The 14,954-nt window shown below is 42.3% G+C and overlaps 1 pseudogene; it reads left to right on the top strand.

Annotated features, from left to right (window-relative positions):
* Positions 1 to 242: 242 nt before the first annotated feature.
* LOC115314297 lies at positions 243 to 14,307 on the top strand (annotated as a pseudogene).
* The last annotated feature ends 647 nt before the right edge of the window (positions 14,308 to 14,954 follow it).

The raw sequence follows: 14,954 nt of genomic DNA, 5'->3' as shown, positions 1-14,954 counted from the left end.
CGAACACTTTCCAGGAAAATGCATCGAAATTTGGGCTGACGCACCGTTATTCAACATTTACTCATACGTGCGAGAATGCTGGGCTAGCATTGTCCTGTCTTTTTGGTTCTGGACGCAACGGAATCTTTTTGTTCAAGTGCCGCATCTCTACCCTAGCACAATGAAAGCTGTCTTAGTTCAGGTTGGCGAACCAATACTATATAAGTGGCCATACACTTTTCTATACTTCAAAGACTTCCAAGATGGCGAAATTCTTTCGATGCCTGCGTCTCGCAGTGGCTGTGGCTGTTTTTACAGAAAGCTTTGGTGAGCATAAGTTTCTATTTACTATAACTAGAAACACAGAACAACAAAACTAACGACAAATAAGCGAAGCTTTAAAATATTATATGGTTTCGTCGAGGTTAGGTTTGTTCCTGGGGTTTTCGGCAAGTTATCTAGGTATTAACACTCGCCAGCTGAACATTAAATGCTTTCTGCTAAGTAGTATACGCATGTTAACCATTCCTTGCATAGAAATATATACTAAGCCCTTAACTTGTCAAAAATTATTCGCGCAATTTGTTTTTAACAAGATATTTTTAGCTAGCGCATGTTCTTAGAAAAAAAAAAGGGTACGCTTCTGTTCATGGAACTCTCGAGGTATTTGATTTGCAGCGATGTGATTCGTCTGAGCCGTTTTGTAGTACGTTTTGAAGCAGCGAAATATCCAATCTGGAGCACCAAAAATAACTTGTGGAGCCCTTTTGATGAATTACCCGAAACTGGGGCGAGAAAACTAGAAGCAACAACCATGGAGGCGAAAGGTGGACAAAGTGTCCAACTCAGCTAAACATTTATTCAGTAACCTTCTGTTATATGCATCCTTCCCCCAAGGTTGCCACCCTTTCCACACAAAAAGTCCAAACACTTTCTTAACTTCTGTGTAAATAAGGTTGCGACATTCGGAGTTAGACTCCATAAGAGCAAAACAGAGATCGAGCGGCACATTTAATTCTTACATCGTTTTGCATGATCATCATCGAAACTTCTAGTGGCTATATTTTCAACCAGAAAGAGTTACTATAATTCACTCTTTCGCACTTAGTAAAGGTGTTTCTTGCTACCGCTGCTAGCAGACAATTCTCAGCATCTGGTTGGCCAAAAGAGGATGTCAAGCTCTCTTTCTGCGTCTGGAACACGCCCTGGCTCTGCCCGCTACTCTCCTATTGACGAAACTCTATACACGGCTCTGCGATCGGCCACTGCACTATACCAAATGGTTGACACACAAAAAAGTAACTCCACTGTACCAAATCTTTTTTTATATATATGAAAGGCTAGTGACGTCACTCCCCACGTCGCAAGGTGCTGTCGCCGCTGCAGTTTACGCAGCTGTAATCTTTACCAGGAAACGTTTACGGTGAGCGCTACCTGCTTCGCATTGTTATCAGGAGCGCCTTATCATCAATTATGTGGTTCAGATGCTTGTTTTCTGCTTGTTATTTACTTAAATGAATGTTGTGCCGTATGTTTTATGTGTAATATGCACTTTTCGCCCCGATCACTCAAGCTTTTTTTTTTTTTTTTTCGTGAGGACGCCGACACGAAGATATTCAATCTACGAGTCATATACAGCTTTGCTGTAAAATCTTTCTGCATTCCATCATATATGCTAGCCAGTCTTATTTTTTACCGAAATGTAGACTTGTTAAGCCGTCACGGCTTTTAGTTTTAATACATTCGACGCTTAGGTGCGTGTACGCCATACTGCTATGGAGGAGTGATTTCCCTTTAGTACGTAGGCGTGCTGTGGCGAACCAAAATACGCAACATCGCCATACCTACACTGCAGTCCTCGTCTCAATGCAATGCACGAGAGCGCGGCTAGAAGCGCACTCAACAAAGCTAGCTAACCCAGCTGCCAGAACAAATAAAAAAAACTTACAAATATTGCGAGACCTCCAAGTGCTGTAAGCGTTTGACACAGAGATCAAATCGAGTAGTATGATGTTTGGAGCGATAATCAAAAGTTCTGAAAATTCGCACAAGCCTACCGGAACGATCCGGCTGTGCAGCAGAGCCTGAGCTCTTATATATATTTAGTAAAATAAACGGAAATTATGCTTTGGCGTAATGTTGCCGCAAATGCGTCATATTATTTTGTCGATATGTAGCAAAATGTAGCAGGCTAAGCATTTCGACGCAGGTTGGTGCAAATGGCACAGAAATCACATCACTGGATTCGGCACATGTAAATGCTGTGCCGACATAAACTGACCAAGGCGGAACTTCTGTACATGAATGCTCGGTGAATTTTGATATTTATACGCTTTTGTGATGAGACTGCTCCACAGATTTCCGCTGGAGCGTGATCGACTGCGTATTAACCGCTTGTAACCGCCTAAGGCCAAAGAACTCGCTGGCACACTGGCACATTCGCGCCATCATGTAGCCCTAGAGCATTTCCGGTGAGGGTAAAACTATACTCCGTCTCACTATAACCGTGCAGTACAGCCAAAGTTACAGGGGGAGAAAGTATATTCCGACCTTTCCAGGAGGAGGGAAAAGAGGAATGGGTGAATCCCAGCCCTTCTGTCCCGTTCCTCCTTTCCCTCCTCTTGAACAGGTTGGCATGCTGCTCTCTCCCCTGTAGCCTTGGCTGTATTGCGTTGTTTTAGTGGGACAGAGTATAGACTGAAGGCCTGCTGCATTTGCGAGAAAAGATCAATTCATTACCTGTAAGAAATGGCCTCTGTAGTATTGCCATAATCACTTGAAGCTCGCAGGTGAAATATTGATGAGTAATAAATGCTTTGATCCAAAATGTTTCCGGGCTTTTCGATAGGTGGCGTTGGTATGTTCCCCCGTCGCAGGCGGGCCAAAAGCGGTTGCAACGCAGTCGATCTACTCAAACGCAAAGGTGTGAACCAGCTTTTAGGGCGATAGGGTCGTGTCATTTCTGTGGCAGGATGCGTGCCCTTCCTCAGAAGCAGGTGAAATATGGTACCCCTTGCCTTGAGCTCCTTGGCTTTGACCAGCGCAAAGGCCTTATTTTGGTTAAACTTATCACTTCGCATTTTTGTTCTTTCTTTGAACAGCACATGCCTGTACTCGTTAGCTGGATGCAACCAAATAAGCACTCGTCAAATAAGTCTTTGTGCGTCTGCTTCCCCGCAAGGCCTCTGGTGGATCATCTGCCAAAATCTATAAAGTGCTAGCGAATAACGAGTCTGGGAATTGGTTTTGGTTGAGAAACACGATCGGTCTGAAGCAAGATTCATGTTTTCACGCATGTAATATACTCTCAGAAAGAGTAGGGCTTCGACCAACCATGCAATCGTACCTCTCCCTCCTTCTGAAATGTCCCATCATAGCCGTTCCCTTTCGTTGACTTAATACGCTACATCAGTATTCACCTCCCCCGTCCAAAGAGTATTTTTTTATTTATTTATTCAGAATACCTCGCATCGCCTTACAAAGGCATTATTGCGAGGGATAGGTACAAATACATTTCAGAAAAAGCACAAACGTACAAAGAGTACAAAAAGCGCGAGGCCGAACATGAGCTAATAATATCAGTTGTTTTTAGGTTTATGAAGCATCACTTAACACATGGTTGAAGAAAGAAGTGGCAGAAGTTGTAGAAATTATTTCCTCTGCCAGGGAATTCCAGGTTCCCGTTCTGCATGGAAAGAAGGAGTATTTAAACACATCCGTTCTACATTTATACTCTCGCACTTTTTTCGAGTGATCACGCCTTCCTGATGTGTAGTAGGCAGGCAGCATGTACTTAGATTTGTCAATGCCCAGATAACTATGAAAAATGTTGTAGTAAAATTATAGCCGCAAAGACCGCCTTCTCTGGAATAATGGAATTAAATCAAATTATATTTTTAGTTGAGTCACACTTGGTCCAAAGTTATAATTACCCGCTATAATACGAGATGCTCTATTTTGAACTGCCTCTAGCTGGTTGACAAGCTAGGCCTGGTGGAGGTCCCAGGAGACGCAGGCGTACTCTAAAATTGGTCTAATATAGGTTAGATACAGTGTTCGTTTGGTAACTTGGGGCAATCTTTAAAGTTACGTCTAATAAAGTTCAGCATTCTGGTCGCTTTTGTGGATGTGTAGTCCACGTGTTTGGCCCACGAAAGGTTTTCTGTAAAATAAACACCAAGGTATTTGACTTCAGAAACTGTTGGTAAAAAAATTTCGCTGATAACGTATTTGAAGGCGACAGGCTGTCTCTTGCGCGTGAAACATACATGACTGCACTTGGTTATGTTCAAAATCATTCCCCATTTTTCACACAAGGCGGAGATACGACAGATATCTTTCTGCAAAGCCAAGCAATCGTAAGTGCAGGGACAATCTGGGATTGTGCGGATTGTTCCTGCGCGAATCGGGTTTTTGAATTAAACGAATTTTTGTGGGTGGTCATTCTCTAAATTTCTTCCGCTGATCACGAATACTATGTCAAGAATAAGCGGCGTGCACATTATTTTAGAGCATAATTAGCTTAATTCCTGGCCAAATTATGCCTTTGTGGTATGCCATTGAAAGGTCTACGCTAGTAACACAGGCTTCAGTTACATCAGATTTATTTGCGGGCATATGTAGAACATTGGGCAATACATTCTTGTGCTATTGGTACCCTGGACAACAGTTTAACGTGCGCACTACTGTCATGAAAATGTGAAACCACTGGGAAGCGCAACTAAGCCTCCTTAGTTTTTGTCACCAAGCCTTGACAAGGAGCTCTAGCAAAAGCCATCAAGCTCCACTGGATACAACCAATTAGTGATCCACTATGTAGTTACTTTGACAGTGTACTACGGTTTCTTGCTTTCCGTTCATTTAGTTACAATGAATGCCATCGATTTCACATATATTCGTTAATGTTTCACCAGAAATAAATAAGAACAAACTACGTATGTACAAAAGTGAGCGTTTATAAGATCGTCTATTGATTTCACGCATACACTTGTACCCACGCCCTCGTCAACGTTTTTGTACGCAGGTTATAACCAGGATCTTTATGATGTGTGCAACGATGCTCCACCTTAAACCATGCAATTGCAGCGAGCGCAAACCCAAGTTTACTTTCAACATATACTTGAAGCAATGCCAACCCACTTATGTCTGCGGCGATTCTGGCACTAAGAATATCTTCGACACTAAACAACAATGCAAGGAAACCTGTCCGATTGGTACGTATCATATTCTACAAAGTAATACTTCCCCCAAGAAAATTTAAGAGTGGCAACACGTGTGCCTTAAAACATCAGACGAATTAATTTTTTCAAAAGCTCGACTAAAATAATGGTTAATAGTAAACTATATGAACATAAATTTATCCGTGCCTTTTACACATAATAAAATGAACTAACGCTAACTGCCTTGGCAACGCTCAAGCGTAAACAAACAGAGACAATGAAATTTGTTTTTTAAAACCAAGGCTAAAAAGAATTTACTAAACAATCTACTGCCTATGATTATTCTAAATAACTGCTCAAAAACATATAACGCTTTAGACTGTTTAAAATAACTATACGAAAGAATTCACTGCCTAAAACTGAAAACTGTAAAATATATATAAAAAAATTTCTGAGGGCACGCACTTTTTATGAGTTGTGAATGCGAAAACATGAATGTCGTTGTTCCGCTCTCTTAGCTCTCCCCGGCGTAGTAGCGTGGACGGCCACGCTTCGCTACTGCCGAGGTTGCGGCCGACGGCCGAGCGCGTGCTCTAGTAAAGTGGCCGCGCCGCGCTGAGCTCGGCCGTGCAGCCTATCAGGGGTGTGCCTAGGCGGGCTCTGCCAACACCACCTAGACAGAAGGCCTTCGCATGGTCTCCTCTCCTTCTATGAAACGTCAGCAGTCGGATCGCGCGAACTCGGCTACTGGGCCGGAGCCCGGCATTCGACGCGCTTATTGGACACGAACCCGGCCGAAGACTGACACAGCACTCGTGTCCAAATCTCACGCCTCGATCGATCTGACTCTGATGACGGGTGCGGAGGCCTTCTCTCTAGGTGTTGTTGGTTCTTCGGCCTAGGGAGCCTTCATGTGCGCTTTGCTAGGGTGATGCCACCCTTTGTAATACCACTCGCCGACAAACCAGTAGCCATTTTGTTCCTCGGCGATAATCCGTGGGGCTTGTAACCCTCCCGGAAACAAGCACCTTATCTCAGAAGTTCGGAGTAGCGTTGTGGAACCCACGGAGGGAGGATTAGCATTTTCCCCCTCGGATGGGATTACCGATGGACACAAAGGCCACTTTCCGGCGCACGGGGAAACAATGAAAGGAACAAAATGGCGGTGGAAGAGGGTGTGGGAAAGGGAAACAGGCAGTTGGCATCACTCTATGCGAAGCGCACATGAAGGCACTCTACTCCGGCCAGCCGCTCCCTCTTACCGGCGGCAGGGGCGCTGGGCCGCCATGGAGAGGGCTTCTCTGCGGGGTGGCGTTCCTTGGGACTACGCCGCGCAGCAGCCAATGGGAGCCTATCCATCAAATTGCGGCTACGGTCGACAGGCTTCGCTTCATTGGAACAGGGGATTTTAGGTGCCGTTTGGCGCGGCTTCAAAAGTTGATGACGCCCTTTCGCTCCATGGGATAGTTAATGCTTTCGCATTAAAACAAGTAAAACTTGATATTTCTCAAAGAGAAGCGTTCGAAACAACTTACCTTTTTCTGCGAGCGCTTACTATTGACTGTTTGACAGCCAGTGAGACTAGTGCCATCGTAAGGCTACGCTATTATTAATCCTACCGACGAGCACCACAGCGCTCTCTATTTATGCATTTCTTTAATATAGATTATAAATTAAACTGAAATTTTTCCAATTTAATATTAACTGCGACTTTTTTAGCTTCCAAACCTTCTAGATTTTGTCTTTCATATTCATATATGTAGAAAACATGAAGGTTGTAGATGCGAAAAGGAGTGACACGGGAATTTTCGACAAAAATCAAAGCCTTAACGAAATGTCGACTGCCCCTCTCATGTCTCTATAAGGTTTCTGTTTTAGTCAAATACTTATTTAGTTTTAAGACTCTATGCTCCTTTTTTTAACTGTCATAAACTCTTTATCCTAGTTTTCCGATTCCACACCTCGTTTACACTAAAAGTGCAAGTCTTGGCCAATTTCCTACGCAAATGTAAAAAAAAATAATAAAGATTGATATTTTGTTTATTTGATTATTTATAATATATAGCGTTTATTACATTCCCAAAAGACGTCTTTTTAATAGGCATATTGACTAATGCCCGATATAATTATGCCGATATAATATATTGTTGTAAACTTCAACGTGCAACGCACATACTAGTTTCTAATACGTTAGTCGTGGTGTGAATACTCAAGATTATAAGCTAATTAAATATAATGTTAAACGTTGTCGACCGCTGGATCCGAAGCGCTAGGAGGGTAGGAGGTTACTTACAATGTTCACAAATGGTGCATGCAGGTGCAGCCGAGTCAGGAGTGCGCGGATGTTCTTCGTTATTCATGTCGACTAATGAATGGCGCGGGCGTTTATAATAATATGGGCCTTCACACCAGTGGCGACAACTGCCATCCGGACCTAACAAAATACTTGAGATTTGGGTTCGTTTTGTAGCTGTTTTTAGAGCGCAGCTCTTAGGCGCCCGTTTCCGGCTTGAGCGGCGTCGGCGTCCCCGTCGGCGTCGGCGTAACCGCGGAAATTTAGCGCAAAAATTTCCCCGCTAAATCTAGCGAAAATATTTCCCCACTAAATCTAGTGGAAAAATTTCCCCGCTAATTTTAGAGGAAAAAATTCCCCGCTAAGTCTGGTGGAAAGTTTTCCGCGCTATATTTGCGGGGAAGTTTTCCCGCTAACTTTAGCAGAAAATCTTCCCCTAAATGGTCTCGAGCAGGAGAGGACGAGGGGCATAGCCCGCTCTACGTACCTTTCCCTCCTCCTCCTCAAGAGGTGCGCTCTAATTCGGCGTTATAGGGAGTTGTAAACGGATTTAATTGTTCTCTTCTGAGCATTCACAGTGTCTATCTTCCTCCAGATCAGTTCTGCACTATGCCAAGACCATACTCTTCGTGCCGCGTTGGCTCTACGATAATGACTACGTGGCATCTGAGTCACATCACCAAGACATGCATTTCGGCTACCGGCTGCACCTTTGCAGTTCCCGATTTTCGAACAAAGAGGGAATGCCAAGCGGCCTGCAGAAAACGTAAAACACGATTGAGCCTTTTATGCACGGACTCGTGTGTTCGGCAACCTTTTAGGCACAAATCGACTCGCGCAAAGTCTCCACCAATAAAAAAAGATCTAATCGGAGGGCGTGGCAGAGACGGCGGCAGGTGGGGGCGCTGCTTGCGCTTGTGGCATTTCCCCCTTACAAAAAAATGAACTGACTTTCAATTGAAAGTGTAAAGGACTCACTCAATAGACCTCATTCAGTCTCAATCGAAACTTAATTGACTTTTTCTGTTGAGTCGCTATTGATCCGTCCCAGACTATTGGCCACTGAGTCTTAATTGAATTTTTAGCAATTGCATTTCAATTGAATTTTGGCAATAGTGTTTCAATAGAATTTTTGCTATTGAGTTTTAATAAAAATATTGCAATTGACTTTCAATTGAATTATTGCAACGTGCTTCAATAGAATTTATTGCAACTGCATTTAAAAAAATTCCTCTGGTTGAGAATTTTTTTTCACAATTCTTTAAAGCATGCAACATGAAGGAAACAAAGCACATAGAGGAAACGAACACAAACATCGTAACTAAGCACTCACAACCCACTAATCGTACTCCCTTGACTACCCCACCGCCTTATATACCCTACATAAGAAAGGTATTCATTTGGCCGGTGACCACCTCAGCATCTACTAAGGTTCCCAGTTTCCTATTTCCTCCTTGAAAGTCTCATAGATGATAAACAGTGTTTCGACGTCATTGGACTCAATCCCTTAATAGAAAAACATTGGTACAAGCAATAATCGTTCGGTGCACACGGGTGCAGTAATCCACAAACGGCCAAACTCAATTGCATTTCTAATGAGTAAATTCAATAGAATCGATATTGACTTTCTTATGACCAAACTCAATTGCATTCCTAATGAGTAAATTCAATAGAATTTATATGGAGTTTCTAATGATCAAACTCAATTGCATTCCTAGTGAGTAAAGTCAATAGAATCGATATTGAGTTTTTTATGAGCAGTCTCAATTGCATTCCTAATGAGTAAATTCAATAGAATCTAAATTGAGTTTCTTATGACCAAACTCAATCGCATTCCTATTGAGTAAATTGAATGGAATTGATATTGAGTTTTTAATGATCAAACTCAATTGCATTCCTAGTGAGTAAAGTCAATAGAATCGATATTGAGTTTCTTATGATCAGTCTCAATTGCATTTCTATTAAGTTAATTCAATAGAATCGAAATTGAGTTTCTTATGACCAAACTCAATCGCATTCCTATTGAGTAAATTCAATAGAATTGATATTGAGTTTCTAATGATCGAACTCAATTGCATTCCTAGTGAGTAAATTCAATAGAATCAAAATTGAGTTTCTAATGGTCAAACTCATTAGACATTGAGTTTATATCGAGTTTCAATTGACTCTATAGGAACACAATAGAAAGTCAATTGAAACTCATTGATCATTTTTGTAAGGGCCACATCGCAGCGAGTGAAAGGATGGATCTTTGTCAGTGAGCGCTGTTTTAGTTTGGCTATTGCCTTATTTCATTTCTTTCTCCTCGGACCAATACAGAATTGTCGGTAATGCGCATCGCACACCCACCAGCCACCGCCTTCGAGTGGGTCTTTCATATTGGTGGAAACTGTCTATGTCTACGCGTGCTGTGCGTGTGCGCGCGTGTGTGTGTGTGCCTCGTGCGTGAGTGCGTACGTGCGCGTGTGTGTGTGTGTTTATGTGTGTGCTTTGGTATTCGCTCTTTCTGGCGTGAGTTGAAGCGTAACGGTGCCAGCGCGCAAATAGCCCCCGACCACTTTTGGTTCCGAAGTAGACGACCGGGTTTAGCAGTATGTGCGAAATCAAATATACCTTCCTATCTTCAGGAAATAGCAACCTTATAGCACTGTCCGATATAATTTCCACTCACGATAAAAGAATGATAAGTAAAAAATTAAGAGAGATGCGTGAACCGAAACTGAGCGGGGGCTACACAATAGATGGCGCCACTGAGTTTGTTGCCAAAGGCCGAATATGCTAATATAATCGCACTCACATTCATAGCTGATTACGTGACAGACAGGTCAAAGTTCCCAGACAGTTATGTACTTTATAAATTGATAATATTTATTTGTGACAGGTCTACGTACCCTAGGTGGCCCGCACGGCTAGATATTAGCGACGTGCGCGAACAAAAACATTGCTGTGGTCGCAATTCGCGATAGAACGAACATTCCCTGTGACGTCTTTATCTGGACTAATTTCTATTTCAGCAACAAAAATCAGCGCAACGTTTAAGTGTAAACTTTGACGACGTCAAATTAAGAATGTGATGACTCCATTGTTATAACACGACTTTTAATCGGGCTAGTTGGTTCACACTTGGAATTAATAAAATACATAGCGCAAACTGAACAATGACGAAGGGGCACACATACGACAGGACTGCTATTGTTACAGATACCGTGGAACTTGTAGTTCAAAACTGATGATAATTAGTCAAAGATTACATCTTGTAATGTCACGGCGAGGAACAGTCTGGTCGTAACGTCATGAGGAGAGATCATAAAAGGGAGCCACCGAAACATCCCGGCCCTAATACTCCGTTTCACTTTAAGTGCGAACGCAGTCGACGCTGCAGTCAGATCGAGTCAATGAAACAGCGCCAAAGGTTCCTTTCTCAGGTCGCCCATCGTTTTTGTTCGTCGTCCATCGCCCGTTAAACCAATCACGCATGCTGAATATACCATGATTGTGAGGGTCTTTCACGAGAAATCGAGGAACCAGTTTCTTTTTTGTTGTTGTGTTTGTTGTCTTTTAGGACGCGGGAACGCGCCTTCAGAGACGCCTGTTAGGCACCGTGCCTGAAGTGATTCACGTGTCCTGCCACTGAACGTCTTTCGTGCAAACCAGAAAGACTAAACATAAACGATATAAGATATGTGTTGCGTGAGGACCTTTCGATGATCCTTGGGGCGCATGCTCTAGATTTCGGTTAACTAACGAATACAAGCTATCCAAGTAAATATAATAGAAAAGTGAACAAACAAACAAACGTGGGCATTGACGAAAAAATAAAAAAAATATTTGGCAAATATATCTTAATGAAGTGAAATGTTCCTTCTAATATTGCAGACACCGTGTGTTATCAGCCAAGCAACGAAGGAAAACCCCTTGAAAGTGCGGGAAGCGTTTGGCATTTCAGTCCTGAAGACCAACGTTGCATTCGCACTACATATTCTGAAAGAAATGGAGACACCTTTCGCACTAGATATTTTGAAAGAAATGGAAACACCTTTCAAAGTGAAAAGGAATGCATGGAAACCTGTCCCTACGGTAAACACCAAGATTTAAACAATTATGGTTAATATTCGAGAAGAAAAAAACAACTACATTGCTTTAGGAAGAACTCGTATAAACCTCTGCAACTCCCTGCTACCTCAAAAATCAATAAAATCACTCATCGAACTCTTCGAGGGGATATTTAAAAATGTGTCATTTTCTCTCAGAGAGGGGAATGTCAGATCAAAGATCCTACCGCGAATCGCGCGAGGCAGATCTCCGATCACTGTGGTAGTCATATCAGTACAGCTTTGAAATCTAAGCGTTCAAGCTATGCCTCTTTTTATTATTTTTTTTAACTATCGGAATTGGATATTATGTTGATATGTTCAGATAAAAAACTTCTAGGTCATATTATAAGCTTTTACAATGCGTGGCTGAAACCCAGCAGCATTCAAAAACGAAGACTAAAGAAAGAAAAAAAGCTACAGAGCGCCTCTAGACGCCCGAGAACGCGCTCAGGCATTAAAGCGCACGATACGAGGGCGCACCACCAGTTCAGCTCCCAACATAGAGAGCCTATAGATTTGAGAGAAGGAGCAACTATAATTTTGAAGAGCATTTACTATTTAAAGGCGGACGCCTTCTTCGCTGATCAGTCGCCAGGTATTGCCTTCTCGCGTGGCGAGGGTGAAAGCGGGCGGAGACGCCGAGACGCCATCGACGCTTTCGTCGTCTCGTCGCAGCTCGCATTGTAAACGCGGCTCGTAAACCACGCCACCCCGATCGAGATGTTGGAAACACGCTGAAATCTATGCACGCTAGTCCGACACGAGAGCGCTAACGGCGCCAATGGGTACTTTCGGTAGCTTCTAATGTTGCTAACGAAGTTGCTTTTCAGTTACATAACTGTGCTTAAGAAAGGAAAAACGTAGAGGTACGCAGAAACATTTTGGCGAAATATTTTGCATTTCTTCGTATGAAGGCAATCGTTGATACGCTTCTTTAATCTACCTTGGTAACATTTAATGTTTAAGATGCACAAATAGTCAACGCTTCGGCGCAATTGAACACGACGTGTGATCTGATCGCATAGTTTCACCGTGTCTGTAGAAACGCCTTTTAAGGAGAATTAACGGTGCGGGACATTTTCTACGGTGCGAAATAAACATTGTTACTTTATTACGCACAGGAGGACATTTAGAGGAATGCGGACTCCCTGAATATGAAGGCACCGACTGTCTGGGAAAAGGCAAACTTTTCTCCCGGTATTACCACGATATTAACAGTGGCAGGTGCAGTCGTTTCTTGTATAAGGGCTGCCTGGGAAACACCAATAACTACTTAACAAGGCGTGGGTGCGAAGCAACTTGTAAGGTTTTTAAGGTAAGCTTTACTTCAAGATATTTAAGCTATTAAAATATAACCTGCAGTTTTTCCGTGAACTCCCGTAGACGAATCTTTATATACATGCAAGACACAGATACAAAAAAAAATATGTACGATTTATTATCTCTTTTATCTCACGATGTGCACCATGTTGTTCTGAGCATTGCAATATCCACGGAATTACATGACGCCTATCATGATCTGTCTCATCCGCCAGTAAGAGTCCTGAATTCAAGTGCGCTAAATACAAAAGATCGTTAACCGATCGCGAACACTAACTGATAGATAAAATTGACGAAATATATACATGGAGAAAAACTAAATATTTATTATGCGTCTGTACAGGTACTTGGATTCATTATTTCCAATCTAAAGCTTTATTGAAATAAGGCTATACAGTATGCAGGGCGCTTCACCGTACTGCCAATAATCTTAATCCTGAAAAGACACTTGAAGGAGAAATGTAATTTTTATAGGATTACGTTATTCAACGCAATGGACAAAAGATTAAGGAGTGCAAAGTGGTCATTTAATTATCCTAACACCACTAATTAACTTTCCGATGTATGTTTGCCTTGGCTGGCACACCCCCTTCAATTAAGATCATCCCCTGCTTGTTGTCAAAGTATGCCATCGACGTTGTTATAATTTAGCCGTCTAAATTCTGCTTATGCTATTTTCTTGCAAATGTAAGCCACGACCAAACTCAGATACCGAAACTAGACGCGAAACATGATTCGAATTCCCGCCCAGAAGTGACGTCAGCAATCTGACCTCCAGGGATGCGTCAAGTTGTCGTAGTAATGTCTCCTCAGGCCTTTTTTTCTTTTTTTTTTTCTTTTTTTTTTTTACAGCGATAGTTGCTAAGCGCCTTTCCATCCACCTATAAATAATGATGACGTTGATATCACCAAGTTCTTGAAAACAAAGCACCCTAAATACATACCGCTGTTTTTCCGGGGTACAATCCCGGGTCCGCTGGTTGCGGAGCGAGCTCGCCACCGCTAAGCCACACCACCTACTTGAGCACGCATATGAGTCTTGCTCATCGTCCGCAACATTGGCGCAGTTGTGGTGACGTCGTATCACGTCACTTGAGTGTCATTCTTTCAACTAGAGAAAATATTTATCCATTTAGCTTGTGCAGGCTTGCAACCGGGCCAACGGATAAACCTTTCTCACGGTTGGATTCTGAACTTGTAATTGTGACGTGTTTAGCATGGTCCTCCTGACGACGCTAAGTAAATCACAATTCCTGACGTATAACCAACATATATTCATCTCGTCAAGTGGTATGTGTACTCAACGTGAATAATTTCCGGCGTCTAACATATATGTACTGAACTGCATACTTCAATACGGATGCTTGTTTAGCATTAAGGTAAACATAGCAGTCGTGCTTGAACCATTTTAATACATTTTACTCCAACCTCCCTTTTATTTCAGGAAACCAAAGACAGCTGAGCTTTCCATGTCTCCTTAAACGAAGCATCTGAATTATAAAAACGATAATATAATTTCTCGGTTGAATTACTAGAATCATTGGTAAAAATAAAGAAATAAAGAACTACTTTGAATGTATACTCCAAAATAAAATCATTCCAGTAGGAAAAAAAGAAAAAAGAAAGCTTGTCAGTTTTTGTTTATCTTGAAATATCGACAGTTGCGACTTTATCTATATTCCTATAACTTCCTCAGGGTATCTCGATTACCTCTTACTTCGTTCAAAAAATATAGACTACCTCTTGCTTAGAAAGCTTTTCTAAATTATGCGTAGACATACATCATGATGTTTACAGCCGGGCTTAGTTTGGAGCCCACTGGCATGGTACACTTTGAACACACGCTCGATTGGTGCGGCTGTTAAAACGACACTGCTCTAATGACGGAACCCCTGATGAGAATCAAAGTGATGACGTCGGGAGATATGCTCGCGCGCAGGCAGTGTTTTACCGCTGAGCCCCAGAAGCAAGTTCAACACAGCACTACATTCTAAAATGCTTCAACGTTTCAAAACGCAGTCAACTGACCGAGTGCGTGCAAGAATCGCTTCCGGTGCATTTGTTGCTTTTAGGTACGTACATTCCTTTCATGTTTTCTGCTTTGTGTTT

This window comes from Ixodes scapularis, unplaced genomic scaffold, assembly GCF_016920785.2.
Source record: "Ixodes scapularis isolate PalLabHiFi unplaced genomic scaffold, ASM1692078v2 PGA_scaffold13__105_contigs__length_92229423, whole genome shotgun sequence".
Classification (NCBI taxonomy): domain Eukaryota; kingdom Metazoa; phylum Arthropoda; class Arachnida; order Ixodida; family Ixodidae; genus Ixodes; species Ixodes scapularis.
The sequence above is the reverse complement of the archived record's forward strand: the minus strand, read 5'-3'. Positions and strand labels throughout refer to the sequence as shown.